Genomic DNA, 7986 nt, shown 5'->3' with positions numbered 1-7986 from the left:
GACAAAATGTAAAGCTGCTCCTATATGGCCTTTTCGTAGACCATTTGAAAAAAGACGTTAATAATTATACACACTAGTTATGGCTTCCAGTAGTTTAGGGCATATTTAGTTAAGATGAATATTTCTATTTGGGGAAGACGCCCTTCGCTCTCATTTTCATACTTCTAACTTATATATATTGAACCGTAAAGACAATGGCGTTTGCTTATCTAAATGAACAGTATGTTCAGAAATGTGTTATTGCTAGGGAGTTGTTTTTTTGACAACAGGTATCAAAAAAGGCTTACCTATTTTTCTGTCGTCCGACCTACTGATCGATAATTGTGTTGTTTTTGTTTGTATTGGGTCAAAAATGACTTTCAAGCTTTATTTCGAACTGAACAATGATCTACATATTCCTGTGACGTTAAGGCTATCTTTAACATCATAAGGTAAAACTCGTGATTATTATGACTTTCATTAAAAAAAATGCGCCAAAAAAGATTCTAAAATAGTAACAAGCGGCAACTTGGTTTTTTCTTATCATTTTGACAAATATTTCGCAGTCTAATGATTTGTTTAAAAGAACTATTACCTCAGACAAAAATTATCAAAAAAAAAAAATGTATTTTATTTTCTAAATATTTATGTTAAGGAATAAAAAAAAACTCTTACTAAATATACAGTAGGTTTTATCCATTCGTATTTATTGTATCCTTACATTAAGTGTTTAGTAAACAATATGTTTGTTTGTTTTCGCCATGATTCTTGATGTCAAACAAAATTATACTCTTCTCGTATTGCGTTCTTGTATTGTTTTAACAAAATACAAATATCGAAGCTGCCTTGAGAATCTGCTAAATAATCTCATCCTCTGAAAGTGTTTTCGATTTCCCTTCGGAGGGATTACTGCTTAAGCTATCCCTAGACCAGTCCGATTCCGATTTCGATTTCCCTTCGGAGGGATTACTGCTTAAGCTATCCCTAGACCAGTCCGATTCCGATTTCGATTTCCCTTCGGAGGGATTACTGCTTAAGCTTTCCCTAGACCAGTCCGATTCCGTTTGCTCGTCCAGAGAGAAATCAAGGGGTTATAAGGACTGTTAGAGATGGACAACCAATTTAAAAACAAACAAAAAATTGGCACATATATATTTGAAACTTGCCGAATGGTCACCACCAATCAACCTGAGGAAACAGCACAAAGATAATCACGACCGTTAAACTCACCTTTCAGAAAACATGACGTAAAAGCTGCACTCTCACAGATTGAACGTTTTGACGACTTTTTTTACTTTTTGTCTTGGAACGAGCTGATTTTAGCGAAAATCCATAGAAACCAGTTATAAAAGACTGCTGACAAAAAAAATAGATCGCAGATTATTATATTTAAATTCAAAATTGATGTTTTATGCATTTTTCTTAAAACCGTTGGTAACGGTTTAAGCCATAAAACATTAATTTTCGAACGGAAATATGAAAATCTGCGATCTGCTCTTTTGTCAGCAATCTTTTATCATTGGTTTGCAGATATATACGCGAAAATTTGCTCTTTCCAAGACAAAAAATAAAAAAGTTGTAAAAATGGTATATCTGTGAGAGTGCAGCTTTAAGATGTCGTGAATACGATTAGTAATGCATTGCATTTTATATCATATCTTCTTTAACAGGAATTAGGTTGGAACGTAAAATATGTGCTCTATAATATCATCTCAAGGTAATGCAACTTAAGTAGTCCCGATACTAATAATTGCAGGATTTGTTGTCTATAAGATAGATAGCATCATTATGACTGTAATTGGTACATGATTTATAACATAGCATTCGCAAAAAATATTCAGAGGCATTTGCCAGCCTCTGGCAAGGCTGGACATATAAAACAAACAAGGGCCTGTTGAAATGAATTTTCATTTATTCAGACAGCGTATACTGTTACTGTCTATTACCATGACAATGGTTAAAAAGAAACATGTTCAAAGCAAGAATGGCTAGTTCTATAGATTGTTTAAGCAGAATTTATAATATCTCTGAAGATGTTATGACACTTTCACTCAAGTAACCTATTAAAGGTGAGGTTTGCCCTCTGGTTAAGGTACATGCTGTTATGAATATAACTTTGTAACATCATTAAATCGTATTTTCATACAGTTCTATTTGTAACTTATCATGCATTCAAATATTGAACAAACCAATTCAAACATAATATGGGCAAGCATTTCTAGCTGTATTTACTTTTGGAGTATATGCTTTGGTCGTAGTTTTACACTACATTTTGATTCTGGCCTTAACTCGTGAACTACTACTTTTATTTACAAGTATATGACATTAAATATGTGTTCCATTTTACAGCTAAAGGAAACTGTATTCATCCGCTTCTGCCTCCATGTTCCTACTTTAAAGTTCAATGTTGCTTCCAATCCACTGATAGACACACTGATTCCAAATATTAATGCAATAGAGTTTTTATAATTAAAAAAATGTTTTAAAATTTTATTTATGGAAGCAATAAATGTCAACCACTATAATTTATTTCCTATATTACTTGGCTATTAGTAAAACTGCTAACAATTAAATTTAATAAATGCCAGAAAGAAACGACCGTTACTAACGGCTGTTTAATGGATCATGTCTGACTATTGCTGCATGGTGTAGAAACCAAACAAACAGTAATACTTTCACATTAAAAGGATTATAAGTATCTTCCATGGCTGAAAGTGTAAGATAGGTTCATTCCGACCCGATCGTATGGTGTTTTGCGGAAACGACGTTTACCGAGCGAGGATTGGGATGAAACTATCTTACACGAGCGGCTATGGTAGATGCTTTTTATTCCACCTCAGTTTAACAAAATTAAGTAAAAATGTATTTTTGCTGGAACTCTTTTGTGCGGAGTGAATATAAATGCGTATGGATATGCGATCATTCATGGTTGTCATGGATATGCGCGCAGTTATTTAGATTATGTTAATAGTCAAATCGGTCTTTAAATAGTTCTAAGGAGAGTGAAGCATTTGTTTCTTGAAAGGTGCGTGAAAACTGTTTCATGGTGACATTTGAAGCGAGAAATAATTAAAAAGCATTCGAAATATTGCCGTAAGACAAGGTGTTCATGATGCTACAAACGACAGTTTTCAACAAGGGAGGTAATTACAATGTGATTACCATTAAAATGGAGTTCCATACGGGTATTTCATCTTCGCCCGTGGGCAAGTTAAGAATTTCTAGCATGGTTAGGTTATTGGATCTACTTATCTGAGGTGGGAGAAATACGGTTCTGGTTGTGACAAATAGGCTGTACAATAATGAAACATCGTATTGTTTAATTCCTAATTGATATATGATTTTGTTATATTCTGTTTCTACATTTTACTGTGTGCTTCACGTTTGAGAAGTGTCGTCACTCTTTAAACAAAAACGACCAAAATATTATTATAACCAATTACATTTTGTTCTTTCGAATCGGGTTAAATGAAGTCTTTAACTAAAGTATTTAACCGTTAGGGACTAGATACAACATGTTTTATGGTTGTATTTCGTCCCTACTATGATTACAAGATTATCAAAGGATAGACGCCCAGTAAATATCAATGGAAATTGGGTTATCGTCATGGCGCCATAAGAGGCAAGCAAACAAACGTCTTCGCACTATAAGAGGCAACATCCCCAGTGAAACCCAACGGATATTGGGTAATTGTCTTCGCTTTTTAAGAGGCAACACCCACCCCCACCGTAAAATTCAATAGTTATTGCGGTATTGTCTTCGCTCTAAAAAGGGCAACACCCCCAGTTAAACAATTTGAATTTGGTTATCGTCCAAGCGTTATATGAGGAAACGCCGCCAGTAAAACCTTATGAATATTGGGTTATCGAGGGATTTTAACTAATGGCGAGGATAAGTTTAGCACTATAAACTGCCTTTTCTACGTCTGATCAATTGAATAATGTGTTCGATTGTTTTTGTTTCAGTGAACAAAATAGCTGCAACAGCTAAACATTGTGTCTTGTTTAACATTTTTTTTTAAAAGGCTGGTTCTGTTCTACGCCTGGTTCATTGTCACCCTAAAGACGCATTTATAAAGGTATATATTTCTTTCAACTACTATTGGACCTTATCTTAAAAAAATACACATTCAAATCTCGACAACTGGTTTTCCCTTGGAGAAAGTTTGGAATGATGTATGAGATCCTGACTATTGTAAATTTGAATAAATAGGCATATACATATGTTTTAATGGGGTTTTATATCCTGATGTTTTTCTCATTAATTTATAATGACACAAATGAAGGCTGCTTTTGAAATAAAAGCCTTTAGTTCAGTGTCCTTCTGTCCAGAAAATGTACAAGATAATAGAGCCATACTGGCTTTTATAATATGTCAATACGACATTAATAATAGGGTACATGCATCTTTGTCTCATCTGAGTTTACCTTATTTGATTGGAAGCTTTTTTGTCGAGCCGGCTTACTTCAGCTCCACATTGTGGTTACAATTGTGATTCGGTGTAATTTCTTGTTCTATATGCATGCATCGAAAAAGCGTGCTACATATGACAGCCATTTACTTCCAAACAATAACATTTTAGGTAGGGAGCATCTGTTTAAAGATTGTGACACTGGATGGCTTTACATTGATTGCGATCGTATTTAATATATTGTGCCGGTAAACATTTTCCAGGATCTTATGACTGTCTTCATTATCAAGTTAAAAGTCGACACAAATAAAGTGAATAGAAATATTTGGTACAGAAAAATAAAGGCGTTTTCTTAAATTAGTATTACATGGTCATACGTACTGACTGGTGTCAAGGAGTGAGACTTATTGGGACATCCGTGTGTGTGCTTGGCTAGTTCTAGGGCCATGATAATGAACAGACTCCAATCTGAGTTCAGACGAAAGTGGAAATAAAATCAGCTTTAGACTGTTTGAAATAATGGCCACAGGCCACATAACTATAACATTCATAGTAGATGTTTTATCATACGGCCCATTTAGTAAACATAGAAACTGTAATCAAATCAACCAAATTCAAAATGTTTAACATCACTGCAACCGAATAAGAGGAGAAAATTCGTATGTGTTGAAACAGAAAGGGGTTGATACCACTGGAAAAGAACTTAAAAAAAATGCTTATATTGACATTGAAGCCAATTTATTCATTTTCTTCATTTCATATTTGTGTATAAAATAAAGGTATGATATATTAATGGCAACTTGTTGTTGAATTTATTTATGGGCTCCTCTTAGTTATTCTAATACTACTTTTAGCCCGAGGCAACTCGTGAAACCAGCCCTCACTAAATGCATTCCATAATTCACACAATACGACATATTTGTTTCGAAAAAAAATGTCGTTTAACTTTTTGCATTTATATATGTTTTATTGAAATAGTTATTCGCTTGTTCATGATGTTTATCAGGTTTTACTCGTAAGTTATTGCAGTTCTGGAAAGACATGACTTTTCAATATTGCTCGACATTTAAATTTTCTGTCAAATTAACAAAAGGTTCAGGATCATAATGACTTTTATTTAATTTATCAGAAAATAGCGTTATTGACTAAGTGTCTCAATAGGTTTCAAAATGTAATACATTTTTAATGAAAAACACTTTTCTTCTGTATTTATCATCGTCTTTTTAGTGTCTAAAGTACATTTTAGCTCACCTGAACACTAGGATCGGTCTTTGTTAGGCGCCTTTGTCAGTTTGTTCCTGTTCCTTTTATCAATACTATTTCAGAGCACTCAGTGCCTGTAAGTATGTGTTTGAATTGCAATTACATATAAAATAAATACTCTGCTGTAATGTGTTGGAACACCTATACTGATTTTATTTGATTTATAACTTAAAGTTAAGATTATAAACATTTTATTATTGGCATAAATTAAATTAAAATGGAAAACAGAATCGAAAGCATTGTAGCTTTGATGTGGTACACTTATTTTGTTAATGTTAAAAAATAGCAAATATTTTTTTCTAGCTGTCTAGAGTGTATGAAATGTAGTATCGATGTTTGTTATTATATGTGGAAAAGTATATGCTCCGTGAAATTTATGTAACATTTGGCTTGGATTTTGTCTAGCCCGTTGTTGAAAATGTCTGAAATACGTTGTTTGGTGTTTGTTCGAAAATGTACAAACTTTACACAGATTATCTGAGGGAAATGGTGTCATGCTTATCTATTAATACTTTAAAGATATGGGACTGGTTTTTATTCCCAGTTTTGCACTTGAACGGCGTATATTGGTAGGAGACTTTATCATCATCATCATTATCAGCTGCAGCATTAGCAAGTGCAGTTAATTTCTTCCAACCTCAGCGAATTCTGGTTTAGCAGTACGAACAAAATACGACAATGCATCGCCTCCTCTAACATTATATATAAATATCGAATGACTTCCAGTGTGACAGCAAATGTTGTCAACATGGGAAAAATACTGTTAACAAAGGCGAGGAGTACAGGTTTTACCAGAATGTTGAAAATATATACTGTCACACTGGCAGACATGCAACTTCTTAACAATTGATACAAGTTGAAAAATGTAATAAAGAAAGTATTGATAAAATAGTTAACAAATGAGATTGAAAAAAATTGGGAATAATTTTTTAACAACGGAAGTTACAGATTTACAACACATTTGAATAAGCACCTTTCACCTCAAATCTCCAACCAGAAATGTATATTTTTAGACGCATACTATGTGACAGTATAATTTCAACTGGTTAAAACAGTACTGACAGTGTTTGGCAGTATGAAATTGCACATGTTGGGTATATACGAATTTAACATGGGCAGTTTGCGTTAGGTATAATAATAAATATTGAACACTCTTGCAGCTTCCTACCACGGTTAAAACAAATCACAAGGAAATCGACGTAGTCACAAATTAATGCTAATATAATATCATTTGAGAGGATGAATGACGTATAAGTGTGTAACAGTGTATAAAAGCAGTCAAAGAAGGCACAAAACAAGGAATTATTTATTTGACAAAAAATAATCTTGTTAAGCTGTTTTCCTTTGAGCATACAATGGTATATGGAATAATGCCTGACAAGACAATTTTTAAGAACAGATAAATTAAGTACGAATTCATATTTTTCATTCTTGTATAAGCAACTGAGCTTGGACGTTTACTGTCTATCACAAACCCATTGCAGCAATATAAATGTGCATTTGTTTTCGACAAATATTGTAGAACATCTTTTTTGCCAATGCGGGACAATTAAACACTTTTAACTACTTTTTTCTACATCCATTTTACAGTGAAATAGTTCTTATCCTTCTTAATAACTTATCCTTAATTAGTTTAAACATTACGTTACATAACGGTTGTGAAGAAAGTTATGATAACTGATACTAAGCCACTCTTGCTGGCACAATGTTGCACGGGAGTGTAGAGTGGTAATGTGGGGAAAACCGTTGTAAATATCTTTATATGGACGCGTGTATCTTCAACTCCTTCTGTTTGTTTTGAAAAATGCCATGAACCAGATGAACTCTACAATATTTCAACATGTCCAAACCTTCATTCGCCAGTTTATTTTATTGTAAAATTGTCCAACTATGTAAGAAATTACCTGCTGAATCTACCTGCTGATATTGGCCTATCACACTTATCTCCGTTCATCACTATCTTCACTTTACCAACAGTTCTCTCGTACACTAACATCAAACACTTTTCAATATTTTTCATTATGTATTTAGACGATAGAAAACGCATGCTTATGATATTGGAACAACCATATATTCAAAAGGAGCTTTAATGAATGACAGACGCGAGACATTGCATGAGATTAAAACATTTTCCTTAAATAGGTTTAATTTACTTACGTACCATTTCGAAGGTTCCGTATGTCTAATTTGTGTATATATTTAATGTTAACGCTTAAGCTGATGTTTTTATATGCTCACTTGTACTTTTTGTTTAAATAAGTACTTAGTTAATAAAAAAATGTAATATAAGAGAATAGCGTTACGTGCTATAAGCCCGGTAGTTGTTCGAAGG

The sequence above is a fragment of the Mya arenaria genome, chromosome 2, assembly GCF_026914265.1.
Source record: "Mya arenaria isolate MELC-2E11 chromosome 2, ASM2691426v1".
Lineage (NCBI taxonomy): Eukaryota > Metazoa > Mollusca > Bivalvia > Myida > Myidae > Mya > Mya arenaria.
Note: the sequence above shows the minus strand (reverse complement) of the source record.